Below are 26,908 nucleotides of genomic sequence, written 5' to 3'. Positions count from 1 at the left end.
TTCTTTTCTGCCTTCTCCTTCTTTTTTGATCTCCCCCTCCCCCACCATCCCTTTCTAACTTCCCTGGTGGCTCAGTGGTGAAGAATCTGCCTGCCAATGCAGGAGATGTGGGTTCTATCCCTGGGTCAGAAAGATCCCCTGGAGGAAGAAATGACAACCCACTCCAGTTTTTGTGCCTTGAGAATTCCATGGACAGAGGAGCCTGGTGGGATGTAGTCCATGAGGTCTCAAAGAGTCAGGTACAATTTAGCAACTAAACACCACATCACACCACCCCTTTCTAACTCACAGCTCAGTGACCAGCTGAAAAACAGCCAGACTTCTTGAGACCCCATCAAGAAAGGATGCAGAACAAGAAGCCAGACCTTGCCCCCGGGGGCTGCCGCCAAAGGGAACCACCCACTGACAGTTCGGAAAGGGAGCCAGGATTACTGATTTTACCCTGGCCCTTCCTGAACTTTTACACTTCAGTGAGAGAATAATATCACCCTTTGATTTAATTATAGTGGAGCTTTGTTCTTTCCATGCAAGAAACCCTTTGCGATAGGGCCCAGTGAGAAAATACAGAGGTTATTCTGAGCGGCCCTGATAACTAGAACCGGGAGCCACATTGAAAGGCAGTGTCTCCGGCTTTTAATTACTTTCAATACTGTTCCTGTGTTATTGTATTTCCCTTGTGTTTTTGGAAATGAATTTTTCACGAATGATTGGGTTTTTCTGTGCTCGCCCTCCTGACAGGAAAGATTTGGGTCTTTGTCTGCACAGGAATCATGCAGCATGCCTGAGCCTGAAGCCAATCGATGCAAAGATACACCTAATCCTGGACCTGTGGTTCGCCAGACGGGCAACACCTGCCATCAATCGGACCAGCGCGGGGAGTAAGTAGCCGAGACAAATCAAACTCGGACACAGAGTCTGGTGTCAGTGTTGAAAACAAATGGTTGGGATTCGGGGGGAAAAAAAAATTCAATCGTGTGTGAGTTACGGTAGCTTGACAATCCTCATTATTGGTTTATTGACTTTTATTTTTAGACTTTTAAAGTCTTTCCATTGTTCGCCCCTCGGGGCACACGGATGGTGGCTATAAAGTTACACAATCAGCACGCTGCCAACAGGCAAAAAGAGAGAGCCAGCTCCCAAAATTGTTCCAAACCAATTGCACTGTCCCTTCCTCACGGATCAAATCCAAAGTAAATATGCAGATTCTTTGCTCTGGGTCTTCCAAAGAATACACATCAAAAACGCAAGGCTGGCGGGATCACTGAAGTCTGGGACTGGAACTGAGCCTACAAGACAGCAACAAGGAGATCTAAGCCCTTCTCTAAAAGGTGCTGGTTGACTGTTAAGGGGTCAGAGCTGGAGTCCTCTGCCAGGGAACCAGAGAATAATGGAGGCCAGAGGCGGAGTCAGAGGCCCTGGAATGGGTCCAGAACCTACCAGCTATGCAATCTGAAAAAAAAAAGCAAAGACTGGGGAGGTAGCGGGTGACTGGCCAGTTATCCACAGCACTTTTATTGGGTCCAAATTCATGCCAGGACTCATTGTAAGCACGGTGGATACACATGTCATTGATGGAGACAGAAGCCCTGCTTCCTTGGTCATGTTGGTGATATGGAGGATGAGCAGATATAGTGTGACAATCACGTAGGAGGAGAAATGCAGGAGACCGAGACCGCAGCACTGACTGGGGGGGGGGGTCGGGACAGGCCTCCAGGGACACGGTTTCCACACTGATGCCTACGGGCAGGATGGCATGGCAGGATGGCACAGCCGGACGGGCAGCAGGAAAAGTGCTGGGAGGCACAGAGGAGAGGACCGTGGGTGCCCAGGTCCCAAACCTGCAATCCCATTGGCAGAAAGACATCCCCTCACCAGGGCCGCCTCCTCCAAGAGCCTATTTAAAATTTTGTCCACACACATATTTCCTAATCCTCTTCCTGCTTCACTTTTCTCTGGAGAGTTTATCACCATCTGCTAGACTTCATGTTTTCTTTTTTGCTTGATTGCCTTTCTCTCCTACTAGCTCTGTGAGAGCAGGAATTTTTTTTTTTAATTTATTTTTGCACAACTCTTTGCACAATAGTGAAATTGCTTCATGGATGGCAGATATTATTATCATTATGTTCTCAGTCACTCAGTTGTATCCAACTCTTGTGACTCATGGACTATAGCCTGCCAGGCTTCTCTGTCCATGGGATTTCCTAGGAAAAAATACTGGAGTGGGTTGCCATTTTCCTCCTGCAGGGGATCTTTCCAACCCAGGAATGGAACCCGAGTTTCCTGTGTCTTCTGCACTACAGGCAGATTCTTTACCTGCTGAGCCATCGGGGAAGTCTCACAACCAAAATAAATAGCTTTAACTCTAATCCACTTTATAAATACAAGACTACATTAAACACTTGGACATAGACACACAGCCAGGGTGTAGTATCTAAGCTTCAAAGATGGGTCACTGATGGGCTAAAACTCCTGATATCCATGTCTGTGTATCGTTTCATCCTCTTGAATCTGGTTTGGCCTTGTGACTCCCTTATAACCAACAGAACGCAGCTTGAGGGGCACTGAGTAAGTTCCAAGTCTAGGTCAGAGGAACTTTGCACCATCTACCACTCCCCAGATAGCATGCTCTCGAGGAAGACACTCCCAGAAAGAAGGTCTACGACCCTGAGATCCGGCTCCCCTGGTAGCTCACCTGCCTGCCAATGCAGAAGACTCAGGTTGGATCCCTGGGTTGGGAGGATCCCCTGAAGAAGGAAATGGCAACTCACTCCAGGATTCTTGCCTGGAGAATCCCATGGACAGAGGAGCCTGGGGTCGCAAAGAGTCGGACACGACTGAGCGACTAACACTAATCTATAATTTGTCAATTCATGTTAATGAATGTGCACCCTGTTAAGCAGTAGAATTTCTCTTTTGGATTAGTTTGTTCATAGGCACACTCTTTTATCCCTGGATATCCTTAGGAACAGCCTGTTACATTCTGGACAAAGATTTCACCCCTTAGAATCCATTTCCTGCTCTTCAATGTGTATATAACTCCAAAGGACAAAATGGCAATAATTTGCTTCTATCATTTCCTTTACCCAGAGCCACTCCTTCCAAAGTCTGTAAAGGTTCTTCATGTTAAATGAGAATCTGACAAGTTCTTAATTTTTTTTTTATTTTCCTTTTAAAGGGCTTGTGGGTGAAATTATTGAAAGAACTTTATCTCTGATAATAGATGGGGTCTTGAATTGACTTAATAAGTAAAGAAAGGAAGGAGCAGAAAGAGGTTAACTATGTGTGAATTTATAGATGCTTTGGTGTCTGGGGTCCATGTGAATAATATATTACCTCACTGTAAATATTAACTCTGCTAGAGTCTAGGTCTTTAAACACAAATTACCAGGAGCTCCAGGGAATGACTGGATGCTCTGTTCTTAATGATCTTTTTAACACCAGCTCCAGGTATGAAGGATCCTTCAGGGAACGCCTGGATTGTGTAGTCCTTAAGATGCTGGCTTCTGGTGTGTAGTAGTTTGCAAAGGAACAAAGAAAAGGTGCCTTCTCCACAGAAAATAAAAGCGAAAACACTGGGAATGTATCCTTTGAGAACAATGACAGTAATTGCTCTTGGCCTGGAGACTCCAAGCTTTTAAATATTCAGTCACTTTTTTTAAGGTAATAAAAGTAGAACCTTTGAGCAAGATTATTAGTAAAGGTACCGCACTTTACGCATGTCCTTTCGCTGTGAATTCAGATTCAGCAGGTCTGTTCTCTGCTGGCCTCCTGGCAAAATCTGCAGCAGAGCCTCCCTCATTCTGGACTTGCGTCACAAAAGGCACTCAGAAAACCAGAATTAATGGTTTCCACCAAGAGGGGAAACGGGGGCAGGTGGGATGAATTGGGAGAGTGGGATTGACCGTATATACACGACTATGTATAAAATAAATAACTAATGAGACCCTACTGGATAGCGCAGGGGACTCTACTCGGTGCTCTGTGGTGACCTGAATGGGCAGGAAATTCAAAAAACTGGATGTATGTAAACGTATAACTGATTCACTTCGCTGTACAGCAGAAAATAACACACGCTGTAAAGCAGCTATGCTTTGTCGCTTCAGTCGTGTCTGACTCCCTGCGGCCCTGTGGACCATGGCCCGCCAGGCTCCTCTGTCCATGGGCTTCTCCAGGCAAGAATACTGGAGTGGGTTGCCATTATACTGCAATGCAATCTTTTTTAAAAAACAAACAGCCTCTTCTTGGCACCTCTGCTCTTGTCCTGTGGCTCCAGAGGAGAACCTTGAGTGAATTCTAAAAGGATTTCAGGTAGTAGTTCAGGAAAATAGACTCTGGGAACTTGGTCCCCTATAAAGTGCCCGCCTTTTGCCTCAGAGGCAGAGAAAAATGCAAATCTGGGTCCTCAGGATACTAGCAGTGTGTCATTCATTCAGTTAATTAGTCATCAATTATAATAGAGCACCCATAATTAAATGCCAGGTAGTGGGTGAGCACTGGCAATCCAGTTGTGAATAAACAGTCTCCGAATGTCACCTGGGGGTGTGGGGACACATGGGGAAAGGGTTGGGTCATGAGTTATAATGTCAGCGACACCATGTTGTGTGGGTTGTTGCAGAACATTCCCTCCCACCTCCTTCATTTGCCCTGTGACCCGTTTCCTGATCAGGCTGTTACTCACTGCCTCGCCCAGCTAGGCATCTACAGGTTCTGTGATCCGTGAGGCAACAGAAAGCCCTGTCTCTCCAAGGTGTCCCCATCCACACAGCCACTCTCTGCTGGTTCCTGAGAAGGATTTCCCACGATCCCCACGTGGTGGTGGTCGCCCCTCTTTCCCACATGATCCCGTGCTGTCTGGGAGACAGCAGGACCATCTCCAGGAGAGGCTGTGACCAGGAGAGAAAGACTAACCTCCCTGCCAACCCCGAGTCTCTGCAAGGTGCCAAGACCTATGCTTTTGTTCATATCATCCTTTATGTTCACCCAAGCCCATGACGGAGGCGTGAGCACCTTCATTTTACAAATGAGAATGTGAGAGATTCCAAACTTTCCCAAGATCTCATCATTAAAAGGGCTTCCTTGGTGGCTCAGACAGTAAAGAATCCGCCTGCAATGCGGGAGACCTGGGTTCGATCCCTGGGTTGGGAAGATCCCATGGAGGAGGGCATGGCAGCCCACTCCAGTATATTCTTGCCTGGAGAATCCCAGCCTGGTGGGCTACAGTCCATGGGGTCACAAAGAGTCCGACATGACTGAGCGACTAAGCACAGCACAGAAACATTAAGAAGTTGCAGAGCCAAGACTCAAAACCAAGTCTATTTAATTCAGCAGCCCATTAACCTGGGATGGTCTGTGATGTCAGTAGAAATCTAAATGGAGTCAAAGACATTACACATTTTCCTTTTTCTACAAGTATGTGAGCAGTCTTCCTACTATTTCACCCACCTAGATGACACTCCCAGGAAGAGAGCTGGAGGAAGGGCTGACTTCAGGGTCAGAGGAGAGGCACAGCCATATAAGGTAGGTAATTGCATTCTTCACCCTGGTGACGAGCTTGCCTTGATGTATCATTTGCGGGGAATTGAGTGTCACACATGCTCGCATATTAATGTGCCCAGGGGAATCACACAGAACGCTAGTGTGGTCTTCACTGCTGGGTGGATTGTCTTTGAAACTTTTCCCCCAAAGTGACCTTACTGTTGTTGTTTACTTGCTCAGTTGTGTCCCACTCTGAGACCCCATGGACTGTAGCCCACCACGCTCCTCTGTCCATGGGATTCTTCAGGAAAGAATATACTGCAGTGGGTTGTCACTTTCTACATCAGGGGATCTTCCTATCCCAGGCACCGAAGCCCCGTCTCCCACAAGTCCACTGCATTGCAGGCAGATTCTTTACCACAAGCCACCAGGGAAGCCCAAGTGACCTCTGGCAAAGTCATTCAAATCAATGTAGACATCCTGCCTTGGGCCCTTGTCATTCTAGCTCCGGGAAAGAGGAATGACCAAAATTTACTGATCCAAATCCTGATCACCTGGGAAGGAAAAAAAAAAAAAAAGCAGCTTGCTTTTATTATGTAACACTCCTGGCTAATGAAAAAGGAATCTTTGACTTTGGGGAAAATAAATTGAATGGGAGGGGACGGCGTTTCAAGTCAACCTGGCAGTTTAAACACAACCCTCCACTCCCTCTACTCTTTCTTTAGAACAAACTGGGTTTCATTTTCCCGGATATTTGAGGAGAGTCGGACCAGGTAAGCCTAAGTCATTGACAAATGTTATTGTCTCATGTATAAAAGTTGAACAAAATAAAAGTATACTCTGCAAATGAAGCCAAGTCCCTAGATATTGGCTGCTGGTGACAGTCACAATTTAGTTTTGGTTTTAAAACTCACAGTGGCGTTAATTCTCTACAAAGCTTTAGTCCCACCTAGGGCTTTTTTCTCAAGCTTCTGTATAGAAATCACTAAGCATGGTATTACCCCCAACACTCCCGGGTGAGCATCCTGGGAACTAAACTGACCACGACTTACCCCTGGGCAAGGAGTGAGAACTCTGAGTTCTGACTTCTTAAGAATGATGGAAATTTGAACCTTGGCAGCTCCTCCCTGATTTTATCTTGCCTGCACTCAGCAAGATAGTGATCACACTTTCAGCTGAAAATGCAGTTTGAAGGAATGAATGGAGACTGGGGAAGAGACACAGCCCACTGGCCACAAAGCTACCCCATGCCCTCTGTTGCTCAAAGGAATTCCCACTGTCTGATGTCTCTGCACTCACATGCCCTTCTGGCCTCCCAGCCTCTCTGGATGCCCCATGTGGGGGCCTGACCTGACGTGGCCTGGTTCCTTGTCTCCTTGTTCAATCACCCAGTCGGGCCTGACTCTTTTCGACCCCATGGACTGAAGCACGTCAGGCCTCCCTGACCCTCACCATCTCCCAGAGTTTGCCCAAGTTCATGTCCATTGCATTAGTGATGCCATCCAGCCATCTCATCCTTGTCTTCTACTTGGCATATTAACAAGTTTCCATATCGTAAAAGTTTAAATCTGCTGCAAATAGCCTGGCTCTCTGGCTTAAGCCCAAGAAAGCCTCTCATCCACCTACACACCTGCTCAGCGACACAAGTGTGTCCGAGTTTCAGAGAGGGAAGGACAAGTAGTTGGAAGCCTGCATAAATCAGTCTCTCCCAATACAACGGAGGTGAAGAGCCAAGAATATTTAGCCCCTTTCAGTAGCCTGCATCTCAATGAAAGTAGTCACCATTTTCATCAACACTGAGTAATATTTTCCAAGTGCTTCTCAGTAGCAATGGCGTTATATTAAATCTGCCCAGGGCTTTTGGCAACACAGAGGATGTGAAATTTCTGGTCTCAATGAGCATGTAATAAAAAGCAAGGCATGGTAGTTAATAGCAACTCTTTATGGAGTATGTCCTTAGCGTCAGCTTTTTCCTTGAAGTTTGTCTGTATGCTCAGTTGCTGAGTTGTGTCGGACTCTCTGTGACCCTACAAAGTGCAGCCCACCGGGCTCCTCTGTCCATGGAATTTTCCAGGCAAGAATACTGGAGTGATGACTCAGGGAACTCAAACCAGGGCTCAGTAACAACCTAGAGGGGTGGGATGGGGAGGGAGGTGGGAGAGATGTTCAAGCGGGAGGAGACACAGGTCAACCTATGGCTGATTCACGTTGGTGTTTGGTAGAATCAACACAATACCATAAAGCGATTACCCTTCAATTAAAAATAAATAAATTAAAACACACTTACACACTCACACAAAAAGAATCCTGGAGTGGGTTGCCATTTCCTTCTCCAGGGGAGCTTCCAAACCCAGGGACCAAACCTATGTCTATTGCCTTGCTCCTGCATTGCAGGCAGATTCTTTATTGCTCAGCCACCGGTGTGTGTGTAAGAGAAATTAATTCAAGGCTCGAAAAAAAAAGAAGATTGTCACAGGAAAGCACGCCTCATGGTGTAAACAGGCTGCTGCATTGAGCCTCTCTCACCCTGCAGGCCTTGATTCTTCATGTATTTATGCCTTTCGTTACCTTCATAATTGGAAGGAGCCAGGCCACCACCTGCCATCATTCTCCCCTTTTCAGAACTGCCATGGGAGGTACAGTGACGCTCAAGGTCATGGGCCCAAGTGTGGTCTGGGTCTGGAGGGAGGCCGTGAGTACTCCCACAGTCACTTGGCAGCGTTTGTGAGCTGAATTAGTGGCTTCAGTCGACACCTTGGTTGGCAGACACCTCACTTCCCCATCACCAACTTCATAGGAAAATGCCCGGGCTGGCTGGGCCCTGTGACTATTAATTTCTATTACTTTTGAAGCACAATGAGAGAACACTTAAACTTCTTTAAAGTTTAAAGAAGCTTAAACTCATTCTAATGATAATCCCTCATCTATGAGCATCACATTAACAGCAGGACCTCTGCCCGGCACTGGGAAAGCAGGCCATCGGCCGAGGCCTCTCAGAAAGGCCGAGAAGGGCTCCAGCGGCTCTCGTCATCTCTCCTCCCTTCACTCAGGTAACTCTTCTTGCCTCGGGTGCAAGGTTGCTTGAAACTCTCTGAGGCTCCTTCCCTCCCCTCCCCGCTCCTGGAAGGGACACATTAAATAACCACAGCCTTTCTTTCATCTGCAAGCTTGGCCACCCTTCAGGGAAGCGGTTGGGGTGGAGAAAGAAAACGTGTGTGCTGTGGTCATAATTTCCCGGGCTTCACTTCAGTGACTGTCCCCACGCAGCCCCAACTAAAAGGATGGAGGGGAAGGTTAACAAGGAGCCCAGGGAGGAGAGCGAGGTAAAGGCAGACTCCTAGGTGTGGTCGTGAAAACATGGCCCCAGATTAACTCTCCTGTACTCCTTCGTTCCACAGGAGGCATCTCTGTACCCTTGAAGTTGAGCCGGCAGCCATTTAACCAATAGAATAGAGTGAATGTGAGATAACTGCTGTGCCAATTTGGGGACCAGGCCTTAAACTGGGAATGTCCCCTTTCTGCCCCTGGGGTACCAGCCAGCTAACTGAGAAAGGCCAGGCCGCTGGGGGAGAGCCCCGTGGGGACAGGAACCCAGGCCCCGGGCTCTCGGCACCAGCTGAACTCTGGACCAAGAGCCAACGCCGACTCTCTTCCCTGGGCAAAAGCTATCTTGTCAGAGGATCCTTAGCCCCCGAGGGGCCGCAGGTGATGCCACGTGGAGGCGAGATGAGCCTTCTCCCTTCTCCCACTCCCCATTCCCATCCAAATGGCAGATCTGACCTGTCAGCAACTAACCTTTGGGATGGTTTGTCAGACAGCAGTAAGGAACTGGAGCGCCTCCGCCAGCCTTCTATGGGGGAGCCGGGGAGGGATGCTGACCTTCCCCAATCCCCTCCCCAAGAAGCGGCGTTCCCCACCCCCCCCCCACCGTTCAGCCTCTCCACAACAACGTGGAGTCTGTGAGATGGGGTCTCACAACGGCTGACCCAGCCCTGAACACCTTCCACACACTGTCCAACTCTCTTCCCCACTGTGCCCTTCACATGTCCTCTGATCAGGGGAACCTGCCCAGGACTGGAGATCCTTAGCCAGTTCCTTTTAATGTAGGAAAAACAAATGAGGGGACTTCCCTCGTGGTTCAGTGGCTGAGATTCCATGCTCCCAATGCAGAGGGCCCAGGTTCGATCCGTGGTCCAGGAACTGGATCCCTCATGCTGCAACGAAGATCAAAGATACTCCAAGGGGCAACTAAGATCCAGCACAGCCAAACTAACAAACAGGGGTGGCAGTTTAGTCGCTCAGTCATGTCGGACTTTTGTGACCCTGTGGACTGTAGCCCGCCAGGCTCCTCTGTCCATGGGATTTTCCAGGCAAGAATACTGGAGTGGGTTGCCATTTCCTTCTCCAGGGGAATCTTCCCAACTCAGGGATTGAACCCGGGTCTCCTACATTACAGGCAGATTCTTCACCGGGCTATAAGGGAACAAATCAATAAATATTTGTAAATAAATAAATAAATGGGGATTGAGAACTCGTCACCTGGTCTACCAGGCCCAAGTTCACTACCGTCTACTGGGGACTTTTGTGGACTCCCAGCCACAGCTCTGCACAGTGCTGTGGGCAGGTGGATTCCAGAAGCGGGGTGGGGATTATGGGGTGGGGGTGTCTGGGAGGCCTGGGGCCTTGGACGAAGCCCAAGGAAGGTCTCAGGAGCCAAGGGGTGGTTTGGAGGTTTAGGAGGAGACAGGGATGATCAGTATCAAACAAAACAGAAAAGACAGAAGCATCTCCTGGATTTGGGGTGATGGGCAAACCCAGTTTCAGGGAGCTAGAGAGTTAGAATCTACACCCGGTGGATCCGAGTAAAGAGTAGGAAGGAAGTTGGGGCCATGCTCAAGGACAAATCCATTTTCTCTGTTGGGAAGAGGAGGCAGGCGGTGGGCAATCTGTAGCTAAAGGTGCAGTGGGGCGGGGGCGCTGGGGACCTCTTATTTCTCATGGTTGGTTTCGAAGACGGGGAGCGTTAAGCAAGATTACTCAAGAGAGCAGCCTAGGGGAAGGGTTGGCCTCTAAGGCCTGGCCGCTCCCTGGAGAGGTGGAAGCGGGTGGTACCCAGGATTCAAAACGCAAGGGAAGCCCATCCGCTTGGCCCTCGGGGAAAGCGGAGATGGACGAGGAAGAAGGGGTGCACGAGCGCCCGCGGCTCTTTCTGCACGGGAGGGGCTGCGGGCGTAGGCTGGGAGGGCGGGGCCGCCTGGATCTTGCATTTGAACATTCAGCGCACAGAAGTCTTTTACAGACCAATACACACAGCATTTTCCAAGTCGAAACATCATTTCTAAATACGCTTTTACTCGTCTTTATGTAAGAGGGAGCAAACCAAGAGTGTCCGCACTGAAAATGGCTTTGGGAGGAGGGATGGGCTCAGTCTCGCGGTCTTGGAGTCACCTCCGCGTGTGGCCCACTTAGAACAGGACCGAGCTGGAAGCGCCGGGGTGAGGGGGCGGGGGGGGGGCCGGGGGGGCCGGGGGGGCCGGGGGGGGGTCCCTCCCCCGCGATCCGGCTCCTCGAGCGCCACCCAGTGGCCTCAGGGCGGAACATCCCGCCGGCCCAGCGCGCGACTCCCGCAAAACTACAGCCCTTTGTGTTCAGAAGGCGCTTTTCCTGCCAAAGCGAACCTCTGTGTGTTACAACCACTGAAAGAGCAATCCTGGAAACAAAGCCCTAATTTTTTTTTTTTATAGCAGCAGTGGAAACCGGACCCCACTTCCTTCCTCCAGGATTAGGGCCTTATTGATGCTGGTGGAACCGGTCATCTTGTTTCAGGGTTGACCCGCAGCCATCCGTACTCAGAGAGTGAGAGAGGAGAATTATTTACGTGCTCCCGGGGATCTTATCAAAGGGTTTCTGTTCGGGTGACCAAAATGTTACTATTACAAAGGACTCTCTTATAGGTGTTTCTTTGACTTTTTTTCAAATTTTTTTTTTCTTTTTTAATGACGCTGAGCCTGCATTTCCTTTCCCTGCTCCCTGCGTGGTGGAAAGCAAGGAGGCTTGGGGACATGCAGTGAGTGACACCCTCCTGTTCTCCACCAAGGAACCCTCCATCAGGGAAGCTCGCCATATAGCTGCAGTGACCGACTTGATCTGTACTATATAATGAATTCAATTCCCATGAAGGAATTCAGGAGAAACGACTTCAAAATAAAGGTTTAGACATTTAAAAATGAAAAGTCCATAGCCAATTATGCAAAGTAGAATTGGAAGGAGGAGGACAATCCCTTCCAGGCGGTTCCCCCCACCACCTGGTAGCTGTGAGTAATTGAGTTAAAGGCTTGAAGTCCCCTGCAAATTGGAGACAACAGTAATACCTATTTACTTGGTAGCATTGATGTGAGTTTTAATGAGATTTTATATATATATATATAAATAAATAAAATGGTCATGAATTTTATTACAGAACAGTCATATTAAAAAATGCCACATTCTGGATTTTTCCAAGTCATATTAAGTCAATTTGCCTGTGTGGTGAGAAAATTCAATCTCGGTCATGTTTCAGGTCTCCTCCCATTCCAGGGTCACAGAAGAATCACTGGCATATCTTTTAGACATATCTTTTTAGACACCACATATCTGTGGTGTCTAAAAAACCAAAGCTGGGGTTGGGGGGCCAGTGGGGGGAGGGATGCAGAATAAAAGGGAATTCCCTGGTGATCCGGTGGTTAGGGCTCCATGAAGGCTTGGGTTCAATTCCTGGACAGGGAACTAAGATTCCACAAGTCATGAAGCACAACCAAAAGAATAAAAGCAATTATTTCTGTGTCAGTATTATTCCAGGCACGTTATAATCTAATTTTAAATCTTCATCCTGATTTAAATCTTTATCATGAACGATGTCAGAAAGGAATTTCATTTATAAACCCTAAGGTGGAGTTTAGGAAAACCTTTATGTCATTTAGTTAAAATGTCTGTATATTGAAGTGAACAGAGTTCCTTAAATCAAATAGCACTTCCTCTCTTTCTCAGATATATTTTTCACATTATATAATACATGTATTTTTATATAAAGTATATATAATATATAGTTATATATAGCTAACTATATAGTTAAATAGGGCTTCCCTGATAGCTCAGTTGGTAAAGAATCTGCCTGCAATGCAGGAGACCCCTGTTGATTCCTGGGTCAGGAAGATCCACTGGAGAAGGGATAGGCTACCCACTCCAGTATTCTTGGGTTTCCCTTGTGGCTCAGCTGGTTAAGAATCAGCCTGCAATGCAGGAGACCTGGGTTCAATCCCTGGGTTGGGAAGATACCCTGGAGAAGGGGAAAGGCTACCCACTCCAGTATTCCGGCCTGGAGAATTCCATGGACTTTATAGACCATGGGATCGCAAAGAGTCGAACACAACTGAGCAATTTTCACTTCATTTCACTTCTTCATATAGTTTAAAAACTATATGTAGTAATATTTACAGGTAATGATATAAGATATAATTGTACATAAAATATAATTTATATATGCATACATGCTCAGTTGTGTCTCACTCTTTGCAACCCGATGGACTGTAGCCCACCAGGCTCCTAGAACACTGGGGTGGGATTGATTCCCTTTCCTACTCCAGGGGATCTTCCTGACTCAAGGATTGAGCTTGCATCTGCTGCACTGGCAGGCAGATTCTTTACCACTGAGCAGCCAGGGAAGCATATATATGTGATCTGGTTCTAGCTGAAAAGAGAGTGACCAGTGTCTCTAACAAGACACTTGGGGCCTTCCTCCATCCCTTTTCATCACCCGCCGAGCCCCTCCCCCAACCCCCCCAACCCCCGCCCACAGCACACATCACCTAGTCCATCCAACAGGCACCAGGGAACTAACTATAAAATAGGAAAAGGTTTTTCTTACTTTCCAGAACCATTCAAAATGGAGCGACTGACTACAGCAGTCCATTAACCTGCTGGTGAGAAAACCTTTCCAGCAAAACCTCCTCTTCCACAAAGATGAAGGAAATTAGACTCATAGTTTCATCTCCTTGCATCTTATAGCCTTTTTTTTTTTTTTTTTTTAATTAAAAAGACCAACTGTGGTGAACATTACTTTTAAGGCCACCAAGGATCCTCTGCCCTTGTACAGCCTGGCCCTGCATTCGGGCAGCCAGAGCCCCACTCACTCGCCTCGGCCTCGGCAAGGAAGACACATTGGCAGACTGTGAGGCCAGGTCTCCTTCCGCCCCTCGGCGCTCCCCGGGGCTCCTCTTGCTCCTCCGTGTGTCGTATGTTGGAGCACAGCGCTGAGAGCCGCAGCTGGGGTCGGGGGATGGCGGGGAAGAGATGGCTCAGACCCAGACAGCAGTGTCCTGTGAAATTCTGACAAGTGAGCTGTGAGGTCAGTGCAGTTGACGCTCTAAGCCAGCTGGGAAGGTGGAGACGCAATCTGTTCCATACGGCGAACATCTGGATACAGGATGCTCTGTCTGCGAGTTCCAGAGACCATTCCGCCACCAAGCAGTATTTCTAACTGTTTATTTTCTGCGCCTTTTTTGCACAAAACTCCCTGAGGCCAGCTGGCACAGTGATAGCTAATAGTCCCTGCTTTTTGCCTGCTGCAGTGCACAGGACAAGAAGGAGGCTTTCCAGTTCATTTCTTGAAGTCAATATCACCTTAACACCAACATTTGTCAAGGGCACACACACACACACAGACAAGACCAATATTATTTAAATGGATGCACAAATTCTAAGTAAAATACTAGCAAAAGTATACGGAGCAAGAGTAAACAATGGAACAAAGCCAAAGTTTCACATGCACCGCTCCCTTTGCACCCCAAATGCCCTCTCTGGCTAAAGTTCTAGGGTGGACAAGGGTGGGGAGATCCTTCCATCATTGACCTTGGGAAAGAATGGACCTGATGAGCAAGCATGCTAAGTTGCATCAATCCTGTCTGACTCTGAGACCCCATGGACTGTAGCCCTCCAGGCTCCTTGGTCCATGGGATTCTCCAGGCAAGAATACTGGAGTGGGTTGCCATGCCCTCCTCCAGGGGATCTTCCCAACCCAGGCATCGAACCAGTGTCTCTTGTCTTTTGCATTGGCAGGCAGGTTCTTTACCACTAGCTGCTGCTGCTGCTGCTAAGTCACTTCAGTCGTGTCCGACTCTGTGCGAGCCCATAGACGGCAGCCCACCAGGCTCCCCCATCCCTGGAATTCTCCAGGCAAGCAACACCCGGTAAACCCCCAATGAACAAGGGTGGACATGAACTGAGCATCAGGGAAGCCTCCCCAAGCAGAAATGTGGTCTGGATGGTTCACCCTTTAACTGCAGCATAAGGGGGTGCGGTTCTGCCTTGACAGGGCGAGCACCACCTTTTCCATCCAGTCCCTACACCTGTCCCACCTGGGGAGGAAAGAAAAGCTGAAATGTAGGTGAACAGCTCATCCAGATTAAGGCCTGCCATCTTTCTGGATGAGAAGACTCAACATTGGGGTATGGCCATTCGTCCTAAATTAATTTCCACATGTATGGAGTCAGCGATGGGAGGGATGCCAAGAAACACCTGGAGCTGCCAGCAGTGGGGGGTGGGTTCAGGCCATGGATCTGCCAATTCCAAGCCTTTTACAACTTGTCCCAGGATCAGGGATCCTGGCAGGGGCAGCTGAAAGCTTCCTTCCTGTCTTGCCCCTTGGGGACCTTCTTTGCTTTTTGGAGAAATCAATTTTGCTTCATTAATAATCCTGAGTCAGCCTAAGACATTTGAGTCTGTATTCTGTTGTGCCTTTCCCCCAGAAGACAAAATTTTGTAATGTAAATTATGTACATTTCACCACTGGATAAAAAAGCCTGGAGATGCTTCTGTCGGTCATGCAGGGGCCAAGCCCCAAACAGAAGACCCAGCTTTGTTCTGACTGTTAAGGAGACCAGTATTTCTTGAAGTGTGGTAGATGTTCCACCTGAAAACCTAGTTTATTTATTTTTATTGACTTATTTGGCTGTGCCAGGTCTTAGTTGCAGCATCAGAACTTTTAGTTGCAGCATGTGGTATCCAGTTCCCCAACCAGGGATTGCACCCAGGCACTGAGAGAGTAACAGGCAGGAAGGCCAGGGGTCTCCAAACGGAGGAAATAGCCTGCAAGTGTCAGGCATTTTTATCTCTTAAGCAGCAGGAGGAAACAAACTAGCGATATTTTTTTCCTTCTCTATACAAATTTAATGGAGAAGGCGATGGCACCCCATTCCAGTACTCTTGCCTGGAAAATCCCATGGATGGAGGAGCCTGGTAGGCTGCAGTCCATGGGGTAGCGAAGAGTCGGACACGACTGAGCGACTTCTCTTTCACTTTTCACTTTCATGCATTGGAGAAGGAAATGGCAACCCACTCCAGTGTTCTTGCCTGGAGAATCCCAGGGATGGGGGAGCCTGGTGGGCTGCTGTCTATGGGGTCACACAGAGTCGGACATGACTGAAGTGACTTAGCAGCAGCAGCAGTATACAAATTTAAAAGGAGGTTTCTCTTAAAATACTGTGTTGCCATAATGACACCTGGTTTCACCTGAAGTTAACTATTCTCAAACATTGAGATAACCATTTTTCTTATGGAAATGTTTGTCTTAAGCTATGCTAATGTGCTATGCTCTTCCCCCAAACTCTGTCCTCAAGTCAGTTCCACCTCATGGCTCAGAACCTGCTTGACAAAGCAACATGTTATACTCAGATATTTTTCCCCTGATCTATGTAAACGAAACTATTTGTATGGTAATCTGTCCTTCTATAAGATTCAAGTTAATCATTTTATGACCCAGGATGAACCATTTGGTGCCAAGATTATTCCAAAACGCATCTTATGGGTGAGGGGCCTGGTGCCATTCTGAGTTTTAAGACATTCGTTTCTTTCATTGGAGAAGGCAATGGCAACCCACTCCAGTACTCTTGCCTGGAAAATCCCATGGACAGAGGAGCCTGGTAGGCTGCAGTCCATGGGGTCGCTAAGAGTCGGGCATGACTGAGCGACTTCACTTTCACTTTTCACTTTCATACATTGGAGAAGGAAATGGCAACCCATTCCAGTGTTCTTGCCTGGAGAATCCCAGGGACAGAGGAGCCTAGTGGGCTGCCGTCTATGGGGTCGCACCGAGTCGGACACGACTAAAGTGACTTAGCAGTTTCTTTCATTAACAGACTGCTAGTGACTATATAACACCCAGCTGAAGACTAGCAGGGGGGTACTCTTTCTGCCCCCATCTGATGCCTATGTCAGAAGCTTTCTCTATCTCCTTTATACTTTAATAAAACTTATTATACAAAAGCTCTGAGCGATCAAGCCCCGTCTCTGGCCCTGGATTATTCTCCTCTGGAGGCCAAGAATCCCGGTGTCTTTTCCATCAGCAACAACCTTTCATCTTGGGGGCTTGTCTGGGATCCTTCAGGACAAAGTAAGGATGCTTGGAGCTCTAGTTCTTTGTTCTCTTAGTGACACGTTTTCTGCTGTGTTTTACTAACTCTACGGTGTGCTTGTGTGAATGAACAACATGCCCTGCACAAAGCAAGTGAGGAACCCTGCTCTGCGGTTCCACGGTGATCTCATACAGCTTATGGCAGAAACCTGTCGGGGGTTTATACCGACTTGCCAATGCCAGGAGGCACCCAATGTCTCCTCCGGGAACCGAACAGAAATGGGCAAAGCGTGTGGACCGAACTCCCCTTTCATGGTCAAACTTCTCGGTCCCTTTGACCATTTCATAACTCCTTGGGAATTAGAAGTACTAACTTAATCTATCAGATCATAGACTTTGAAGGGACTTGTGATCTATACTGTTACTGTGTACTGTGGCTTAGGTCCCAAACTTGGATTGGTAGTCAGGAAAGCACCTAGCCTCACTAGGAACTGAAAGTTAGGAAGCTAGATGGAGCTCTAGCTCCAAGAACATCTCTGAGGTTAAAGGTTACTCAGAGTGAGACTGCAATGGGGTTTTTTTCCATTGGTAACGCTGGCTCTTAGTGGACCAGGGGAGGCTCTTATACTGGTGTGGTGATGCTTGGAAGGAACATCTCAGTTTTATGTTCATATCAGTCTTTACTGTGGTCAAGAATATACTCAGGGTCATGCACAGGCACTCAGGTAACGAATGTTTCCCGCAGCAGTCTTAGCTTGGGAGGCATTCCAGAAGGTTACTCTGATTGCACCCTGGGTGGCATCAGAGGCAAGCAAGGTTAATGGTGAAGAGCTGGACGTCAGGTAGGGATGCCATCAGGTCTACCCCTGGAACATCCCCACCCCATCTCGGTGGTAGAACCGGGAGGGACTAGTACGGCGCCTGCGTCGATAAGGAACAGACTAAGTCCGACCAGGAAGGAAAAGCTTTTGGTGTAAAGTCTGTCTACACCCCCATCTAGAGCAGGGAGGGACGCCTCCGGTAAAAAGATGGCGCTGGTCACCTTTTTTCTCTCTTACAGATGGGAGCTAAAAATTCCAGCCTCACTCCTTTGAACTGTATCCTGAAAAACTGGGATAGATTTGATCCCCAGGGCTTAAAGAAGGCACACCTGGTCTTCCTATGTGATACTGCATGGCCGCAGTACCCACTGGAGGATGGCAAATGGTGGCCAGTTGGAGGGTCTCTTAAGTATAATGCTGCTGCTGCTGCTGCTAAGTCGCTTCAGTCGTGTCCGACTCTGTGCGACCCTATAGACGGCAGCGCTCCAGGCTCCCCCGTCCCTGGGATTCTCCAGGCAAGAACACTGGAGTGGGTTGCCATTTCTTTCTCCAATGCATGAAAGTGAAAAGTGAAAGTGAAGTCACTCTGTCATGCCCGACTCTTAGCAACCCCATGGAGTGCAGCCTACCAGGCTTCTCCGTCCATGGGATTTTCCAGGCAAGAGTACTGGAGTGGGTTGCCATTGCCTTCTCCCTTAAGTATAATACTGTTTTACAATTAGACCAGTTCTGTAAAGAACAAGAAAAGAAGTGATCTTAAAGGATAGATTTCTCACTCAGTCGGCTCCAGATATCTGCTGTAAGCTATTAAAATAGGCGTATAGACCAAATCAGTCTTTAAATAAAATACTCTGTTACAACTGGCTCAGACAGTCTATTATGGTAGGAAGTATAAGGAAAAGAAAGAAAGGCAGAAAAAGACAAAGGAAAAGGCGGAAGCCTTTACAATGGCTATAAAAAACGTTCTTAAACAGCCTGAGAAAAATGCCCGGAGGGACCCAGGTGAAAAGAGATGGGCTTGCTATTACTGTGAAAAAGAGGGGCACCTCAAGCGGGATTGCCCTCAGGCATCTAAGCCACTCCCGGCTCCATGTCCGGTCCACAAAGGACCACACTGGAAGAGAGACTGCCCCCAGAGGCATAGGTCTCCGGGGGTCAGACTCTCAAGACAATCAAGACTGAAGGTGCCCGGGGGTCCCCACACAAGCTCCCGTCCTAATTACACCTGAGGAACCCCAGGTATTAATAATTGTGGGGGGCCAATCCGTCGATTTCCTTTTAGATACTGGGACAACTTACTCTGTACTTAGTAAAGACCCTGGCCCACTTTCTTCCCAATCCGCTTCCATAATGAGACTGTCTAGAAGAGCCAAAAGGTATTATTTCAGCTATTCTTTATCTTGTAACTGGGATTATGTGCTATTTTCACACGAGTTTCTGTTCATGCTAGAATCTCCCTCACCCCTTTTTGGGGAGGGATACGGAGAAGGCAATGGCAACCCACTCCAGTACTCTTGCCTGGAAAATCCCATGGGTGGAGGAGCCTGGTAGGCTGCAGTCCATGGGGTCGCACAGAGTTGGACACGACTGAGGGACTTCACTTTTACCTTCATGCATTGGAGAAGGAAATGGCAACCCACTCCAGTGTTCTTGCCTGGAGAATCCCAGGGACGGGGGAGCCTGGTGGGCTGCTGTCTATGGAGTCGCAGAGTCGGACACGACTGAAACGACTTAGCAGCATACTGAACAAGGTCCATGCCTCTGTTTTCATGAATATGGACCCTTCCTTTCCCTCCCTTTAGTTAAACAAAATGTAAATCCTAGAGTATGGGTTGATAGACAATCTGTGGGTCGAGCACAAAATGCTATTCCTGTAGTTGTCAAGTTCAAAGACCCGCACTTATTTCCACATAAGAAACAGTATCCACTGAAACCTGAGGTTAAGGAAGGGTTAAAGCCCATCATCAAAAATTTAAAAGAGCAGGGACTATTAATTCCCTGTAACAGTCCCTGCAACACTCCTATTTTGGGTATAAAGAAATCAAATGGTAAATGGAGACTAGTTTAAGATTTACGAATAATAAATGAGGCTGTAGTTCCTTTACACCCCGTGGTTCCTCATCCTTATAGTCTGTTGTCTGAAATTCCTGAACGAGCCAAATACTTCTCAGTAATTGATTTGAAAGATGCCTTCTATTCAGTGCCTTTGGCAGAGGAAAGTCAATTTCTATTTGCCTTTGAAGACCCCACGCACCCAGCTTCTCAGTTAACCTGGACAGTTTTGCCCCAGGGATTTCGTGACAGTCCTCACTTATTTGGACAAAGTTTGTCACGGGATCTACAAAACTTTAATAGTTCTGAAGTGGTGGTGTTACAATATGTAGATGATATTTTGCTCTGTGCTGAGACAGAAAAAGCTTGTTCGCGAGCCTCCGAAGATTTCTTAAACTTTCTGGCAGGCTGCTCAGCTTTGTCAACAATCGGTTAGATATCTGGGCCTAATCATATCAGAAGGGACTAGGGTGATAGGCCCTGAGAAAATTAAACCTATACTAAATTATCCCCTACCTATGACTTTAAGACAATTGAGAAGATTTTTGGAAATCACAGGTTACTGTCACATTTAGATTCCGGGTTATGGGGAACTTGCCCGGCCTTTATATAAACTTATAGCTGAAATTCAACAGGCCCAAACCAACAAACTGGTTTGGTCTTCAGAAACTCAAAAGGCTTTTAAGGTTCTTCAGACTGCTCTCCTACAAGCTCCAGCTATGAGCTTGCCCACAGGGTCAAAATTTAATTTGTTTGTCACTGAAAGAAAAGGTGTGGCCTTGGGAGTTTTGACACAACCCTGAGGGCCTCACCAACAACCTATTGCTTATCTAAAGAGAAAATTAGATGTAATTTCATGCGAGTGGCCCCACTGCCTAACAGTAATTGGGACAGCGGCTTTATTAGCACCTGAAGCTTTAAAATAATTAATAGACAAAACCTTACTGTACTGACTTCTCATGATGTGAGTGGAATCTTAAATTCTAAGGTTAATATATGGATGACAGACAGTAGGCTTCTTAAATATCAGTCATTGTTGTTAAAAAGACCAATAACTAAGCTTAAAGTTTGTGGACATTTAAATCCTGCCACTTTCCTTCCTGAGAAGGAAAATGAAACACGTGATCACGATTGTTCCCAATTCCTAACTTTAAACTATGCAGCTCGGGAGGATCTAATGGATACCCCATTAGACAATCCTGACGTGGAAATATTTACAGATGGCAGTTCTTTTGCTTAGGATGGAAAGCGTAAAGCAGGTTAGGCCATGGTGACTCCTGAACAGGTTTTAAAAGCAAAATCTCTCCCCCAGGGAACCAGTGCCGTTAGCGGAGCTTGTGGCTCTGACCCGAGCTCTAGAATTAAACAAAGCAACAGCGAGTAAATATCTACACTTATTCTAAGTATGCTTATTTGACTTTACATACTCATGCTACAATACAGAAAGAAAGACAGTTTAAAACAACAGGAGAACCTACTAAACATTTCAGAGAGATCCAGAGACTTTTAACTGCTATATATTGTCCAAAAAAGTAGCTGTTATACATTACAAAGGGCACAGCAGGGATCAGAGTAAAGTAGCCGAAGATAATCAGTTGGCTGACTGTCAAGCCAGAAAAGCGGCACTTTACGAAACCCCTTCCTTCACTGCAGACCTCTTTGATCTGGACAGGTCCTGTGGAACAGGAAAAACCACAATATACTGAGGAAGAATTAGAAAGATATGAGAAGAGAGGAGCAAAGATTACTGATAAAGGATGGTTACAGTCCAAGGATCGACGATTAATAATTCCTGAAAATGCTCAGCAGAAAATTCTTAAGGGTTTACATCAGAGTTTTCATTTGGGTACAGAGAGTACTTACCAAATGGCTTCTCATTTGTTTGAAGGTAAAAATGTAATGAAAACTTTAAAGAACATCATAAAAAGGTGTAAAGTTTGTCAGAAAAAATAACCCAAAGACTGAAAAGCTAACAAAATCTGGATTACAGATTTTGATTACAGATGACAGATCTGAAGTATCCTAGAGAGGACTGGGAAATTGACTTGACTCATATGCCAAAAGCTAATAGATATTCTTGCTTACAAGTTTGGGTAGATACTTTTACTGGATGGATTGGGGCTTTTCCCTGTCATAGTGAACGGGCTAAGGAGGTTATAAAGATTTTAATCCATGAAATTATCCCCAGGTTTGGGCTGCCACGGAGCCTTCAGAGTGACAACGGCTCCGCCTTTAAAGCTGCTGTAACTCAGGGGGTGTCTAAAGCTCTAGGAATAGAATATCACTTACACTGCTCCTGGAGACCCCAATCCTCAGGAAAGGTTGAAAAAGCTAATGACATTATCAAAAGACATCTGCACAAATTAACTCAAGAAACACAATTAGACTAAAGTCCTACCCATAACTTTAATGAGGCCTCGAACTGCCCCCTAAAAGGAGGGACTGTCCCCCTTTGAATGGATTTATGGAAAGCCTTTCTTACACACAGACATTGTTATAGACCCTGAAGCCTTGAAATTAACTAGTTATGTAACTCAGCTCTCAGCTTTTCAACAGACATTAACAAAACTCCGGGAGATGATTCCTGCCCCAGCCTCTGAGTCAAACAAGGCTCTATTTGAGCCAAGAACCAAGGTCCTCATAAAAACACTGGGATCTGGGGGCCCATCCCTCGAGCCCCTCTGGGAAGGCCCTTACCAGGTTATTCTTTCTTCTCCCACACCTGTCAAAGTGCCAGAAATTGATTCGTGGGTACATAACTTTCGAGTTAAGAGGTGGCACCCTGACCAAAACTAAGTGACTTCATTTTATGTCTTTACTATCTATGCTCTGACTTTGTACTTTTCAGATGGGCCTGATAACCTATGTGAGCTTACTTCTGCTGGCTCCAAAAATCCTGCGTCTGCCGTTTGATCCTCAAGACAATGCCTTCCTGTCCTGGGCTCACTCCTACACTGCATTCCACAATCGGTATAACTGCTGGGTCTGCGGAGCACTCCCCTCTTCATCAGTGGAAGGCTTCCCGTGGTGGACATCTCCACTTCAAAAAAAAGACTGAACAATCTGAAGAATCCAGGAGTTAATCACGCATTTAAGATACTTACCCTTATTTTTAATCTTAAAAATCGCCTGCTGAAAACTTGGGAGTTCAGGTCCTTTAAATATTTGCTGCACATTCTCTTGCTTGACACCCTGCAAATAAATGCTGTACTTTCTTTCACCACAAAAAAAAAAAAAAAAAAAGACTTTCTCCAAGTCTGTGAATACCTCCGACAACAATCATATGTGATGCCTCTTCTTCATCTGATGACATCTAACAACCCTAAAATAGACTGGTGCAACACTGCACTTTAACTATAGACCTAATGTGACTTTTAATTTTGATTATACATTGTCTCGGTTCAATGACTATTTTGCTACACATAAGGCAAATAGGTCTAGATCTAATGGTTTTTTACCTGATGTTTATCAAATATGAAATGAGGTTATACGATTAACTCCTAAAAAAGCACGTCTAAATATCTACTGCCCCTATATGCTGAAAATACACAAAACCATCCCCAAAAGTTAGCCAACAACTTAATTACAATGATTAAAAACAATTGAGATTTTTGCCTCAGAAAATATGCAACGTAATCATTCCCGTGTTTTCCAACCCCAGTTCAGGTCCTCCCTTTGTCTGGCCAGTTACTAATTGGGACTGGATATCTCAGTCACGCTGCCTTGACTTATTGGATATGTGGGCATATGTCTTGCCTATGGGCAAGGCTTCCCCCTGGTTGGATAGGGAGATGCACCCTGGGTCTAGCCTTTACTCATGGCTTTATATTTTCAGAGCTTCCAGAAAAGCCTGCTAATTTACCCCACCTTAAAACTCGGTGGGCAAGGTCTATATTTCACTGATATGATTATTTGGCTGCAGCGTTTGTTCCCTCTTTGGGAGCTACAGATGTTATGCTACGAGTGGATGCTTTGACTAATTTCACTCAACAGGCATTACAAGCTTCTCAAAAAGCTATTTCAGCTCTTAATGCTGAACAAGCACAAATTAGAAAGGTGGTTTTACAAAACAGATTGGCTCTAGATATTCTGACAGCTGCACAAGGAGGAACTTGTGCCATTATTCATACCCAGTGCTGTACATATATACCTGATACGAGCACGAATGTTACTTATTTTACTAAACGCATGAACAAGATGATTGGGGCCATGGATACTCCTGAAGCCTCAATTGCCTCACTTTGGGAGACGTTAACTAGTTCCCCAGGGTGGAAAACTATCTTAATTACAATAATTCTGATTGTTTTGTTTTTGCTGTTTGCTCCCTGCATCTGTAACTGTGTAGCTAGATTTGCTTCTAGCCGCATAAAAGCTTTTAAGTTACAAATGGTTGCTTAAAGTCCTGCTACTGCTACAGCTTCTTCCAACTACTGTTTGGGGCCCCTGGATCAGATATCCTCAATATGAGGATTAGGAGAATATGTTGCCTCACCAATTTAGGGACAACGCCCCTTGTCAGCTCAGAAAGTTATGGGACAAGAACGACACCCCTTTTCCCTAGGCAACATAATTCTTCTAAAAGAAAAGGGGGGAATGACATTTTTATCTTTCTTAAGCAGCAGGAGGAAACAAACCAGTGATATTTTTTTCTTCTCTATACAAATTTAAAAGGTTTCTCTTAAAATACTGTCCGTCCATAATAACACCTGGTCTCACCTGAAGTTAACTATTCTCAAACCTTGAGATAACCAATGCATTTTTCTTATGAAAATGTTTGTCTTAAGCTATGCTAATGTGCTTTTCCCTTCTCTTCTTTTCACAACTATTTGTAAGGCCTCCCCAGACAGCCATTTTGCTTTTTGGCATTTCTTTTCCATGGGGATGGTCTTGATCCCTGTCTCCTGTACAATGTCATGAACCTCCGTCCATAGTTCATCAGGCACTCTATCTATCAGATCTAGGCCCTTAAATCTATTTCTCACTTCTACTGTATAATCATAAGAGATTTGATTTAGGTCATACCTGAATGGTCTAGTGGTTTTCCCTACTTTCTTCAATTTAAGTCTGAATTTGGCAATAAGGAGTTAATGATCTGAGCCACAGTCAGCTCCCGGTCTTGTTTTTGCTGACTGTATAGAGCTTCTCCATCTTTGGCTGCAAAGAATATAATCAATCTGATTTTGGTGTTGACCATCTGGTGATGTCCATGTGTAGAGTCTTCCCTTGTGTTGTTGGAAGAGGGTGTTTGCTATGACCAGTGTGTTCTCTTGGCGAAACTCTATTAGCCTTTGCCCTGCTTCATTCCATATTCCAAGGCCAAATTTGCCTGTTACTCCAGGTGTTTCTTGACTTTCTACTTTTGCATTCCAGTCCCCTATAATGCAAAGGACATCTTTTCTGGGTGTTAGTTCTAAAGGGTCTTGTAGGTCTTCATAGAACCATTCAACTTCAGCTTCTTCAGCGTTACTGGTTGGGGCATAGGCTTGGATATTGAATGGTTTGCCTTAGAAACTAATAGAGATCATTCTGTCGTTTTGAGATTGCATCCAAGTACTGCATTTAGGACTTTTTTGATGACCATTTCTATGCCAAGAAATGGCTACTCCATTTCTTCTAAGGGATTCCTGCCCACAATAGTAGATATAATGGTCATCTAAATTAAATTCACCCATTCCAGACCATTTTAGTTCGCTGATTCCCAGAATGTCGACATTCACTCTTGCCATCTCCTGTTTGACCACTTCCAATTTGCCTTGATTCATGGACCTGACATTCCAGATTCCTATGAAATATTGCTCTTTACAGCATTGGACCTTGCTTCTATCACCAGTCACATCCACAACTGGGTATTCTTTTTGCTTTGGCTCCATCCCTTCATTCTTTCTGGAGTTATTTCTCCACTGATCTCCAGTAGCATATTGGGCACCTACCAACCCGGGGAGTTCCCCTTTCAGTATCCTATCATTTTGCCTTTTCATACTGTTTGTGGGGTTCTCAAGGCAAGAATACTGAAGTGGTTTGCCATTCCCTTCTCCAGTGGACCACATTCTGTCAGACCTCGCCACCATGACCCGTCCGTCTTGGGTGGCCCCACACTGCATGGCTTAGTTTCATTGAGTTAGACAAGGCTGTGGTCCATGTGATCAGACTGGCTAGTTTTCTGTGATTATGGTTTCAGGGTATCTGCCCTCTGATGCCCTCTCGCAACACCTACCATCTTACTTGGGTTTCTCCCACCTTGGACATGGGGTATCTCTTCATGGCTGCTCCAGCAAAGCGCAGCCACTGCTCCTTACTTTGGACGAGGGGTATCTCCTCACTGCCACCCCTCCTGACCTTGAACGTGGAGTAGTTCCTCTCGGCCTCCCTGCACCCGCGCAGCCACCATTCCTTGCACTCTGAATGCAAAGTTCCAAAGAATAGCAAGGAGAGTTAAGAAAGCCTTCCTCAGTGATCAATACAAAGAAATAAAGGAAAACAACAGAATAGGAAAGACTAGAGATCTCTTCAAGAAAATTAGAGATACCAAGGGAACATTTCATGCCAAGATGGGCTCGATAAAGGATAGAAATGGTACGGACCTAACAGAGGCAGAAGATATTAAGAAGAGATGGCAAGAATACAAAGAACTGTACAAAAAAGAGCTTCACGACCCAGATAATCACGATGGTGTAATCACTGACCTAGAGCCAGACATCCTGGAATGTGAAGTCAAGTGGGCCTTAGAAAGCATCACTACGAACAAAGCTAGTGGAGGTGATGGAATTCCAGTTGAGCTATTTCAAATCCTGAAAGATGATGCTGTGAAAGTGCTGCATTCAATATGCCAGCAAATTTGGAAAACTCAGCAGTGGCCACAGGACTGGAAAAGGACAGTTTTCATTGCAATCCCAAAGAAAGGCAATGCCAAAGAATGCTCAAACTACCGCACAATTGCACTCATCTCACATGCTAGTAAAGTAATGCTCAAAATTCTCCAAGCCAGGCTTCAGCAATACGTGAACCGTGAATTTCCTGATGTTCAAGCTGGTTTTAGAAAAGGCAGAGGAACCAGAGACCAAATTGCCAACATCCGCTGGATCATGGAAAAAGCAAGAGAGTTCCAGAAAAACATGTATTTCTGCTTTATTGACTATGCCAAAGCCTTTGACTGTGTGGATCACAATAAACTGTG

General features: G+C 46.2%; 1 long non-coding RNA gene across 1 annotated transcript; it reads left to right on the top strand.

Annotated features, from left to right (window-relative positions):
• Window positions 1–767: 767 nt before the first annotated feature.
• LOC129644647 (uncharacterized) lies at window positions 768–22,929 on the top strand. Its single transcript, XR_008710906.1, has 4 exons — window positions 768–878; window positions 5,447–5,517; window positions 6,201–6,248; window positions 22,583–22,929. It is a non-coding gene; the product is annotated as an uncharacterized LOC129644647 (long non-coding RNA).
• Window positions 22,930–26,908: the final 3,979 nt, after the last annotated feature.

Source organism: Bubalus kerabau, chromosome 2 (genome assembly GCF_029407905.1).
Source record: "Bubalus kerabau isolate K-KA32 ecotype Philippines breed swamp buffalo chromosome 2, PCC_UOA_SB_1v2, whole genome shotgun sequence".
Classification (NCBI taxonomy): domain Eukaryota; kingdom Metazoa; phylum Chordata; class Mammalia; order Artiodactyla; family Bovidae; genus Bubalus; species Bubalus kerabau.
The sequence above is the reverse complement of the archived record's forward strand: the minus strand, read 5'-3'. Positions and strand labels throughout refer to the sequence as shown.